Here is a 13,120-nt window from a genome sequence, read left to right on the forward strand (position 1 = left end):
ATATCTGCCATGACTATCAACTCCTATCTGACCCAATTTTCATAGTTTTTGAAACATACCAAACTACTCTTTTTATTAGTCTGACTTTTTATTTTAGATATCAGACATGTGGTATTATGCACTAATTGTTTCTCTCTCCCTCAATGCAATAATTGAATCCAGGTTAATTCATGTTTTCTACAAAAAATAATTCCTTATTAATTGTTTTGGGGAAAGGCACAACCAGCAGTTCTCATGTAACATCAGGGATCACTCCAGATCGTTTTCAGGGATAGTATGCAGTACCAGGAATCAACCATGTGTTTGCCTCTTGCAAAATAATCATCTCATCTTCTGTACTAACTCTCTTATCTCTCTGGCTTCCATGCTTTTAATTCCTTCTTTTATAACATTTTCTTTATCCATTTACCATCAAATGTCTTGGCTATTGCAAATAGTGCTTCAATATATGAAGGTGTTTAACTAATAGAGATAAACAATTTTTATTCTTAGACATAAACTCAGTGGTGGGATTGCTGAATCTATGACTCCATGGTAATGCTGTTTTGATTTTGTGAGGAACTTAATATGTTTCCCCCCAATTTCAGAGTGATTTGCCTAACTGAAAAACAATATTAACTATTCTACCCAGGTTTTTCAATATGAATAGAGTTTCAGTATCTTGTCTTTAAGATAACATATAGATCAGAAATCTTTGTTTAGATTTATAGACAAAAGGGTGTATGCTTAAGGAACATTTGTCTATAAGAGAATTTGTTGATTAATTTGATGAATCCAATCAAAGATCAATAAAAGACAAAGATAGATACAGTTTGATTTCAGTTTATACTTGCACCTAAGTCCAACCCTTAGTTTGTTTAGAGTAATAAGTAATAAGATGGATAGTGGCTCATGGGAAAAAGTCCATGAGGGAATTTTAATTGTTTATTTTGGAATGCACTATTTTATACCTGGCACTTCCTAAAACTGTTTCTTTTGCAGGTAAGAAAATTGAAACCCCTAGTAATATGTAATGGAGAAAACATTTCCTGAAACTTAGATCAGCCAAAAGCATGAAGGTCTTTGATACAAAAACACCACAGAAGCCAGGAAACTATTAAGATACAGATATCGGGCCATATGAACAGATGACACCTTATAAATAAAAGGCAAGTTAAGAACATTGAAACAAAATGATAAAAAGTGGGCTCAGAGCATGTACAGTACAGAGGTTAGGCTGTTTGCCTTTTATATACTGACCCAGTTTATATTCCCAGCATTCCATATGGTTCCAGAAACACCACCAGGAGTAATCCCTGAGATTCATTTTGTGTGGCCAAAATAATAAACAAAAAACAGCAAACAAATAAAAAAAGAACATAAACTGTTCCACATAATCCAAATAGCAACCAGTTTAGCAATGTACTGGAAACAAATTATATATAAACTAATATTGCAGAGTATAATGTGCCATTTTGGTCTCAAAATCTCTGAGATGTGAACTTGTTTACTGTAGAAGACATTTCCCTGTTCTGAGGAAATGTCCCACACCTCTCTGCTAGAATGTGAACTTTTCATTTATTCTCAATACAGGTAAAGCTCATGTTCTTTCTTGGGCATGTATATTTCTACCTCTTACCCTTTCTTCCTCTGTGTTCCCAAATAAACTTGTGTTGCTTCACTATTTGTTTCTTCCTGAAATATTTTTCTGTGAAGAAAAAATGACAAACATGAAAAGTCTGGGCATGATTTAGGACTAACTTTGCTTTCTTGCCCAGAGCAATTCCTCTCTCCAGACAGAGGACTGTGACCCTAGAGATACCGTATTTTCCGGCATATAAGACGACCGGGCTTATAAGATGCCCCCCTAATTATACAGATAAAACATAGGCTTAGGCCTAAATTCTCTGTATAAGACAGAACATTCCTGTGCTGCGACTGTATGTACCACAGTGAGCCAATCACAACAAGCAAAGGTTCAAAGGTTAGACTGTAATAGACTTCCTCTCTGGCTCTGGCCAATCTGAGCAGGCTATTTACAGTGTAGATTTGGATAGAGAACATTGTCTAATTTGCATGCATCAAAAGCCTGCTTGGATTGGCCGAGTTAAAGAGGCAGTCCGAGCAGCCTTGCAGTGATTGGTGCAGGATCGAGTTAGAAAATTCGTTTCGTGGCAATATCCAGACGATTTTCATTTAGTGGCATATCAAAATGTTTTTTTGGGATATATTCAGCGTATGAGATGACTCCAGATTTCAGATGGACTTTTTTTCCGTTTGAAAAGTCCTCTTATACGCCGGAAAATACAGTACTCTTCCATACTTGCAGATCAAGTGGGAATTAGGTATGGTTTGATGACCTTCTCATGGCACAAGTGAGACCTAAGATCTGTACCTGCAAGTGCTCTTGGTGGACTCTCATCAGCCCTATATGTCCCCAGACACTTCCCAGGTGACCAAAGTGGATATATAGGAAAGTGGTGGACACTCTCAAAGCTTCCACCTTTCTACTCCCACTTCAAATCATTTATATGGGTAACCATAAATTTTCTTTGATGGGAGTCACACTTCAAATCAACAAGTCATTGTTCTTTTCTTTAAAACTGTTGCTTTTGAACATCCAAAGAAGATGGTTTGATCAGTGGACCAAAGTGTCAGTTTTCTTAAAATTTGGTTTTGGCAAGTGAATTTGGTAAGCCATCTATGACACTGAGAACAGCCTGGCCTAATCCCTTCTTTCCTAAGGATTGGTAGATCCCAAGGATCTTTCTGTTTTCAGAATCCACTAGGAATTCCTACATCAAGGTCTCTGGAAACATCTGTGATGGTCAGTTCTACTTGTGAACTAACCTGTGGGTGAGGGTAGTAGCTGCTGAGATTATATTTCATCTCTCTTGTAGCACCAGCTGCCCTATGCAATCTCTTGATGGAGGAAAAAACCTTTAATTTGAAATGTATCAGCTGACTCTAAGAATAGGTAAGTCTTTAGTATACATGACCAAGAGCTCTCTGTTTTGACCAGTTTAGTAATTTTTTGTTTGTTTTAGCTCTTTTGGACTTACTAGAGATAATTTATTTTCTCTCTTTTCGTCTTCTTCTTCTTCTTCTTCTTCTTCTTCTTCTTCTTCTTCTTCTTCTTCTTCTTCTTCTTCTTCTTCTTCTACTTCTTCTTCTTCTTCTTTCTTCTTCTTCTTCTTCTTCTTCTTCTTCTTCTTCTTCTTCTTCTTCTACTTCTTCTTCTTCTTCTTTCTTCTTCTTCTTCTTCTTCTTCTTCTTCTTCTTCTTCTTCTTCTTCTTCTTCTTCTTCTTCTTCTTCTTCTTCTTCTTCTTCTTCTTCTTCTTCTTCTTCTTCTTCTTCTCCTCCTCCTCCTCCTCCTCCTCCTTCTCCTTTACCTTCTTCTCCTCCTCCTCCTCCTTCCCCCCTCCTCTTTCTCAGCCAGACCCAGCAGCACTCAGTGCAGGTTCAATGAACCATATGAGATGCCAGAGACTGAACCTGAGGCCATGTGCAAAACAAATATCCTACCTACTGTGCTCTCACTATGGCCCCACTTTACGCTTGGTAATTTATTTATGGCCCCATAAGAACTTAACATGACTTTATATTCTTTAAGTGTAACTTCAATGTAAGATTTGGTTTAAAGTTGTTTTACTTGTGGTTGCACTTTTGTTATGTTTGGTTTGCATTTGCATTTGGAATTTAGCTTTACTCTTTGCTTTGTTCCACTATAGATATTTTGACATTAAACCTTGTACACTAGTACAAGGGCTGTACCTAAACCATAGAACCACTTTTAATATTGTGTATATAAATAAAGTAAAAGTAATTTTATATTAAATTTGAAGCAAAATTGCCCTTAAATGGGTTTTAAAACTATAATACCTTACATTTATATATTTTTTTCTCAAAGATTTGGTAAACAAGATGAAATATCAAATCCAGGCCTTTATATTCCTCACAATAGATCTCACTTAATGATGTAGAGAGCAGGAAAAACTCTACTCCCCTCCCTAATGTAAAGCAGGAAAAAAAACTGAGGAAAACAGAAGTCTTATATAAAGCTTACTTCTTATTTATTCTCTGTCCTCCTGCCTCTGCCCCATGTCCTTGCCAATTGTGCTTTCAGTTCCAATGCTGACTCTGTAGGCCTATTCACGTCTACCAATAGTGTCTCTAGGGATTGATGAATGCATTCAGTGGATCTCATCTCAGTATGAGACAGTGAAATATTTTATGCCATTGCAGTAATCCTTTCACTGTCCTCTATCAGCCACCACCCACTGGCAATAGCTCAAGTGCATCTTCTAGCTCTCTTCAAGAGTGGATCAACTGAAGTTTCAGCATTCTGTAGGACCAAGTAGTAAACTTCTTGATGAATCAGTAAAGAATCAAAGAGCTAATTGTCTCAAACCAAGATGTGTTGGATCTGATAAGGTACACAATTTGGAGCAGAGGGCTCCAAATTGGTGCTGAGGCATAGTCACTGAATTCCTTGTGGAAGGACTGAATGAATAAGGTCAGTCAACAAATGATTATTGGGCCTATAGCTATTGGGTCTATAGCATATTTTCTTCTTTTGGCATTAAGTTAAAAAATTTGAAATCCATAATAATGGAAGGACCTCCAAAGAGTGACTGATTTATTTACCTATATTTTTTCAACGTACTATCCGAATTAGGTAGCTGCATCTACTATGATAACTATTTTAGTAGCTATAATGAAGAGATCCCCAGTGTACCTATGGGAACTCATTGAACCCACATTAAGATCCTTAATGATGGGGAATGAGTTATTCAGATTATTAGAAGAAATGTACATTGGTAGTATTCAATAAAAAAGATGTTAAATGAAAGAGTTTAAATAAACTACCATAGTTAAAAAAAGGCCACTTCAGGGTCCTTGTGAGTTCTTATAAAGATCTTTTTGTAAACTATTTAGGCCAAAACAAATGTTGGCCTGAAAAAACCAGAGAATAATCAAATCACATATATGCTTTTCATTGCATATAGTAAATCATAAAAAAAACTATACAAAGAAGTTAGGGCTTTTAACATGACGAAGGTTACCACTAAGCTGCATTATATATCATAAAAGAATAAGGAAGATTGCAAAAGTCTCATGAAAAATAGTTTTTCCTTTCTCTAGATACCCAATCAGAAGGAATCAAGGATTGCTTCTAGCATGTCAAACTATTTAATTTTTCCACTATATTTAGAAAAAAGTGACTAGATTCAATTTACCACTTTAATTTCTATAGATTGAAAGAGTTAGTGATAGAAGTTTTAAATGAGCAAGCAAAAAAAAATTCATATTGTACCTCATAAACACTCTTAAGTCTCCTAGAACTTTATTTCATTTTTTTTTTTTGGCTTTTTGGGCCACACCTGTTTGATGCTCAGGGGTTATTCCTACCTAAGCGCTCAGAAATCGCCCCTGGCTTGGGGGACCATATGGGACGTCGGGGGATCAAACCACGGTCCTTCCTTAGCTAGCGCTTGCAAGGCAGACACCTTACCTCTAGCGCCACCTCTCTGGCCCCAAAGAAGAGTGCCCGAACAGGGACATGAACCCTGGACCCTCAGATTAAAAGTCTGATGCTCTACCGTCTGAGCTATCCGGGCACTTTTTCCATTTTTAACCTTGAGTTAAAACTTCAGCATTTTAGTTTAATAAAAACTAAGAGATTCATCTTTATATCAATATATATTTGTATGTTTCTACTGTTTCTGTTTTGCTTCTGGATAGAACAGTTAGACTACCTTGCCTTAGTACTTATGTATAATTTGAGATAATTTGAGTGATAAAAACTTAGTTTGAAATGGAGTGATCAAGTTTGAAACATGCAGATCTCTAATGTTATAAAATTAAAGCCAAATTATATTCTACCTGTATTTATTATAGAATTTTGGTCATGTATTCTAAAAGAGAAAATTGTTAATATTACTTTCCTTTTTTTAAGAATCTGAAGATAAAATAGTAATGTATGTTAAAGTCAATTAAACTTTCAATTAGATAAACTTGCTTCAGAGGAAATGATTAAACCAAATGATAGAAGCTATAGAAATATTTGTTCTCTTCAGTTTTCACAACTTAAATTTTTAGTTGTATAATGAATAAACAAAGGTTATTATAGGTAAGATAATGCTTTCAGATTAACTGAAATAGGCCTACACCATGGTTAAATTTGAAGTCATATATTTGAGTCTTAGTAAATTTTCAAAGCCTTTACTTTGAAAGTGGGTCTTAAATTGTTTCCCAATTACTTGGGGAAATCAAGTTGTACTAAGTTTAGTAATTCATTGAGTAATTTTAGAAGTGAGGGTTTGAATGGAATTTTAAAACTGAAAGTTTATGTTTGAACTCTTAGAAAAGTTTAGTACTTTGACATCTACAAAGACTAACTATACATTTTAAACAAGAAATACAATTGATGGAGATATTATTAAAAGAAAAGAAGTAGGGGCCAGAGCAATAGTGCAGTGGTAGGGCATTTACCTTACACATGGCTGACCCAGGACGGACCTCTATAGAGGTTATGGTTTGTTATAGGTGTCTTACAATTAAATTTTAATCTGTGCTTTAAGCCTTTTAATTACACTTAAAAGTTTGACGTGTCCTGGTTAGTTATGGATATTTTTAGAAAATGGTGACAAAACTGAGCAAATTTCCTTATCAGTTGCACCCCATTTATAGAATTGTTCCAATGCCCTGTGTTTCAACGGTCTGTGGAAGAGAGGACTTTGGTACTCCATAATACATACTTACCATTACAATAAATACAAAATTGCAGTGCTTTTGTGAGAAAATAGACAGTTAATATTTGCAGTAGATATTTTTCTACATGGATTTTAGCCTACAGAAATTTGCAATATATATATATCTTATTTTTAGTGGCTGAAATATTTTCATTATCTCTTCTTTAATATTTATATATGATCCATCATTGTTTTTTTAATATTAATATCTTTATTTAAGCACCATGGTGACATACATGTTTGTATTTGGGTTTCAGTCATAAAAAGTATACCCCACTTTACCAGTGCAACCTTCTTGCAACCAGTACCCCTCACTCACTCCTCCCAGACCCCCTGACTGTCTTTGAGACAGGCATTCTATTTTTCTCACTCACTATCATTGTCATGGTAGTTGTTAGTGTAGTTCTTTCCATAACTGCACTCACCAGTGTTTGTGTAAGTTTCATATCATTGGCTGGTCCTTCTGCCCCTCATCTCTATTGTATCTGAGTATTATTACCATAAAGCTTTTACTACTTCATGACAACATATTCTTGGCTTAAAAATGATATGAGATATTTTATCTTTATACTAGATCATTTGGGAAGTGATCTATTGCTGAAGATTTGTCTGTAATATTATATACAAGACTACTTTCTTAAGGCTAACTTCAACATAAAAGGAATATTTAATGTTTTCTGTTAAGGGTTCCTGTATACTGCCAGAGGGACAAAACAGATTTTTAAAAAAGCCAAGAAACTAATAAAACATTAGAATCTTAGACACTGAACAATCTGACCTCCAAAACAAGTGTTGCAGGTGGTTCCTAATGGTGTAGATGACATTTTGAGTTGTTATTGTTTAGGCAACAGAACAAGGCAACACTGAGGAATAACTCCTGGCTTTGTGCTCATAAATCACTCCTGACAAGCTTGGGGGACCATATAGATTCCAGAGATTGAACCTGGGTTGGCCGAGTGCATGGGAAATGCCCTACCTGCTGTGCTTTTGTTCTGGCCCTTATAACATTTCTTGAAAAATGAAGTCATGGGCCTTTGTCATATTAGTTTAATTTAAACTTTAGATACACTTGTATTGACCAATTTATTGACATTCAAAATGTGGGTATTCCTCCTAGAAGCTAGATAAATCCATAGTAGGTTATCATGCCATTTCAGTTTCAGTATGGGAAATTATTCCCACAAGCGAGACATGCATAGCTGGATAATAACATTAAAACTATGGTTGAAAAGCATCATCAGAACATAAAATATGATTGAAAGGAAAATTATCAACTGTTTTTTTTTTCAATTTAATGTCTTTTTTTCCTTAAAACTTAGAATGGCACTTTAGAATTAGAAAGAACTGAAAAATATTGGTCTATATTGATAGTTTGGAGAACATGACATTCTGAGAGGAGTTTGCTATGAGCTAGTTAATTCTTAATATATAGCTATAAATACCCAGCATCTAAAAGTATTCTGGAAATGTGGGGAGGTAGATCAATATTCTGATAAAGACTCCAGAATTCTGAGTGGATAGTAGTAATTAGAAAAGAACTACTTCTAGGAAAGAAAAGTTATATGACTCCTAAGCCCAGAGAGGCCATTACACTCAATATAAAATTTCAAGACATTCAACACAAATGTTTAATTTTACTGGGCTTATGAAAATAACTAGTCACATTCACATGGAGCAAATATAAACTATTACTATAACTATATTAGATACTAGGTTAGCAGTTAAGGTTGAAAATTGTATTTCATCATAATATATTTTGTGGAAATTAGATTCCATTTTTAATATTTTTAACTACTTGCACGTGATCTATAATGGATACTGAATTTTTAGTTTGGGCAAGAACCCTCCAAGGTAGGTAAAATTGAAAAAAGAGTTTTTCAGCAGAGAACAAATGGTTTTGGTTTGAGACCTCAATCTACAAGGATTTAGCAGAAATAACTGACAGGAGATTGACCACTGAGCTAAAAGTCAATATTAGAAAGGGATGACTGTTCCCGTCTACAAATTTAAAGATAGAGATAGTGTCTGCTCCATATCTCCATTCCTCAAAGCCTGAACTTACTTTGTCTTGGTTTGCAGATTGATTTGAGATAGTACCTCTTTAGGTATTCTCTTTTATTTTAACATTTATTACACATTCTGGTGCCCACTGGTCTAGAACTCACCTTTCTAAAAATGTGCTTAGCTATTATGTTCAACTTGATCATACAGGTAATATAGTTTTATTTTGGAGGACATGTGTACTTCATTATTTTAAATGCTACAAAGTATTTTTCCCTTTTTAGGTGGGTTATTCCCATGAATAACCCAAGTTCTTTTGGTTTACTTTCACATTAATTCTTTTCTTGTGAATATTGGCCTTCACATCAAGACTACTAAGACAGGTTCCATAACACTTTCCCCAGCCAGTCTGCAGCTCATCCACCTAAAAATGTGCTTTTATATGCTTTCTATAGACAGACTTCTTCTTGTGGGCATACAAGCAAGGTCTTTTTTTATTTTGTTTTGTTTCGTTTTTTTTGGGTACTGCACCTGGCTATGATCAGGTCTTACTCTTGGCTCTACTCATGGAGTACTCCTGGATGATCTGGATGATGGATCCCTCCAGGATCCCAGGGATTAAACTGGGTCAGTAATTGCAAGTCAAGCACCCTACCCACTTTAGTATTGGTCTAACCCATATCATTTTCTTTTTCTTTCTTCCTTTCTTCCCTTTCTTTTCTTTTTTCTTTTTCTTTTCTTATTTCTTCTTTTCTTTTCCCTTCTTTTCCCTTTCTCCCTCTCTCCTTTCTTTTTTTGTATTGTATATTTTCTTTTCTATTTCTTTCTCTCTCCCACTCCTTTCTTTCTTAGTTTTCTTCTGATACATGTTGCTTAATAAATCTCATTTTTAGTGGTTTACTTTCTCTCCATTGGATATTAATAGTCAAACTATTTTAATATAAAATAATAATACATAATTCCTGTACCAATTTACATCCCCCAAATAAAAGAAAATAAAAATAAAAATTTGATCACAACTTTGATTTTTTTCTTGAGTTAGTTGAAAACTCAAATTAATATTAATTCAATAGGAAAAAATTTAATTGTACATGTATGGGAACTTGGTATCTAGAGTTAGTAGGTATAAAATGTGGGTAAAAATCTTGAGCAGAAAAATAAGATATAGACCAAGGGACTAAAAGAAAAATGATGAAAACATAATGAAGCCTAGATAGAACTAGAGATAACCATATGCAAGGCAAGGCCTTAACCTGAAATATCTCTCCAGTCTCAATGATCTCTTTTTAAATTTATCATTCTATTTTGTATACATTTATATATAATTTTGTTTTTTTATTTGTATATTTAAGGGAAACCTTTAATCAGAGTATAAAAAATAAGAGCTTGAGTTCTTATTTAATAGCTCTTGTATAATAGATCTTATCTAATAAGAGCTTTTATAGTACTAAAATATATAAATATACATATATAAAATATATAATATATTATATATAATATATAACAATATATAATATAATAATATTATTATTATAGCTCTTGTATAATAAGAGCTAAATAAGAGCTATAAAAGAGACCGGAGCTAAGACAAAACTCTACCACTGAAAGAAATAACTGGAGTTTTTAGAAACTGTAGCCTTAGTAAATGTTTTCCTAGTTTTGGCATAGGAGGTAGTTCTACAATATTTTTGTTTTTGTTTTACTGCTATACCCAATGATATCCAGTAGTTACCCCAGGGTCTGCACTTAGGAATTTCACCTATAGTGTCTGGTGACCATAAGGGATGTTAGAGATTGAACTCAGTGGTCAGCCACAAGCAAAGCAAGGGTCCCACTCTACACTACTGATCCTATTCTGTTAGGTCTAGAGTTTAGAAAATGGCTTTCAGCAAATTACACTCACATGCTCTGATTAGCATAGGAAGAAGAATAGGTTATTGTCTTTCTTGGTGAAAACATTTCAAAGAAATTGTTCCCAGATCTTCATGAAAGGCATGACATGGACACTAACAACTTATTAACAAAAATTTGAGAAGTATTTTTTAAAATGGTTAGTAAAATTTTCCGAGATAAGCTTTCTAAAGGGGAATCAGAAACCTAGAGTCTGAAAGAAGTCTAAAGATTAATCAACATGAAAGAAATGTAAAAAGTTACATTTTAAATATAACACAGAAATTATGTCTAAAGAATTGTATTATTTTAACTCCAATATAAAAAAAATTATGTGGAGGCATTATTAATGTACTCAAAAGAATGAAAACAACTACTGTTAACTGTTAGAGAATAAATCAAGTGTGACACATAGGATGATACTGAAATAAACGCAATAGATATATATTTTCTCTAAAAGAGAACTCAAGATATTCTATATCAATGACGCAGGTAAAAAATTTAAAATCATTGTTGACATCTCTTAACCCCACATTCAGGTCTTCCGTGAAGGCTGTTGCTCTCACTTCAAAATAAATCTAAAATCTAATTACTTCTCATTACCTCTGCTGCTGTTATTTGGCCCAAACATAATTTCTAAAACTGAAAAACAACCTTCTCATGGTTTCCCTGCTTCAAAAATTCCTCTCACCAAAAATAGATACAGAAAGCAAGAAATAAGATAAAATTTGGGCATATTATGTATTAGTTTATATGATCCCTCTGTTCCAGTCATTGGTCTACTTTGCATGACCTTTATGATTTTCTTTTTCTTTCTTTTTTTCTTTTTGTTTTTGGGCCACATCCGTTTGACGCTCAGGGGTTACTTCTGGCTATGTGCTCGGAAATTGCTCCTGGCTTGGGGGGACCATATGGGACGCCGGGGTATCAAACTGTGGTCCATCCTACACTAGCGCTTGCAAGGCAGATACATTACATCTAGCGCCACCTTCCTGGCCCTGGGTTTTCTTTTTCTTATTACTCCTATTCTTTCACTTCAGTTCTGCTGCAATTCCCTCTTTTCCCACACCCCATCTTGTTAGTAGTCATTAAATATTATGTTTCATTAAATGTAAGTTATCTTCTCTATATGTGGCTTTTGTATTGCATGTCTATTTAAACCCAAACTTCCTTTAGTCTAATAAAATATTACCTTCTATTGAGGTTATCTCAACACCTCCACTTAAAGTAAAAAAATATTTTATCTCTTATCTTTTACCTTTCCAAATAAATTCCACCTTCCCTATCTTTGATGGTTTTCATCATCTTTTAAAAGACAGTTATTCACTTATTGTATGTCTATGATATATGTTCTAACTTTTTCTACAAAAATAAATTTTTAAGGCAAAACCTGTGCTTTGTTTATTCCTAGTTTGTACAGAAGACTCTGACTGATGTTGCTCATTATATCTTTAATACAAGAATAAATGAGAAATGAGACTTTGTCTTTAAATGATGTTAAAAACCAATGTGTATTATCAAAGAATGCATCAACACATTACTTATTTTTCTGGTTTGATCAATATCTTTAGAAATTCTAAAAGCAGTTATACAGAAGTCACAAACTTTTAAACATATGATAAATCTAGAATCTGTTTGCTTTAACTAAAATGCATGGGGCCAGAGCAATAGCACAGCGGTAGGGTACTTGCCTTACACAAAGGACGATGGTTCAAATCCTGGCATCCCATATGGTCCCCTGAGCCTGCCAGGAATGATTTCTAAGCGTAGAGCCAGGAGTAACTCCTGAGCACTGCCGGGTGTGACCCAAAAACCAAAATCCAAAAAAAAAAAAAAAAAAAAAGAACAGTAAACTTTTGATTAATTTCAGAAATATAGTAATTCTAAATAAAATTTTTGTTATTAAAAAATTCACACCCAGCTGAAGTCAGAGCTTACTTCTGGTTTTGTGTTAAGGGATTACTCCTAGCAGGCACTGGGAACCTTATTGATTTCTGGGGGAATAAATCTTGTTGGGCTGCTGCCTGACCACTGTATTATCCTTCCAGTACCCCAAAATTAATCATTTTAAAATAAAATAAATAAAAAACAAAAAGTGAAAATGTCTTTAAAAATTTCTACTTATTGAGATGGCTATGATGACATAATTTATTTTTAACTAAATATACATACCTATTAGAAAAATTAGAATTTTTACTGTTTTTTCAGTCCTTACATTTTAAAAATATTATTGAGACACTATTAATCATAATTATGTTAATAATAAGATTTCATTCTTACAGTAGTCCAGACCATACTTTCCAATAAATTACACACAGAGTTCCAGGCAATCTGCCATTTTAAGACTTTTTGGACATCTTATAGAATGTCAATGTCATGGCAGTAAGGTATATAAAAATATTCTATTAAAAAAGTTAAAAAATAGGGGGCCGGGCGGTGGCGCTGGAGGTAAGGTGCCTGCCTTACCTGCGCTAGCCTAGGAGATGGACCGCGG

General features: G+C 34.1%; 1 non-coding gene and 1 pseudogene across 1 annotated transcript; one reads left to right on the plus strand and one right to left on the minus strand.

Annotated features, from left to right (window-relative positions):
* Nucleotides 1–13,120, plus strand: part of LOC126024534 (small integral membrane protein 8-like) — a 1,114,930-nt pseudogene that overhangs the window by 40,073 nt on the left and 1,061,737 nt on the right.
* TRNAK-UUU (transfer RNA lysine (anticodon UUU)) lies at nucleotides 5,529–5,601 on the minus strand. The gene has a single exon. It is a non-coding gene; the product is annotated as a tRNA-Lys (tRNA).

This window comes from Suncus etruscus, chromosome 12 (genome assembly GCF_024139225.1).
Source record: "Suncus etruscus isolate mSunEtr1 chromosome 12, mSunEtr1.pri.cur, whole genome shotgun sequence".
NCBI classification, from domain to species: domain Eukaryota; kingdom Metazoa; phylum Chordata; class Mammalia; order Eulipotyphla; family Soricidae; genus Suncus; species Suncus etruscus.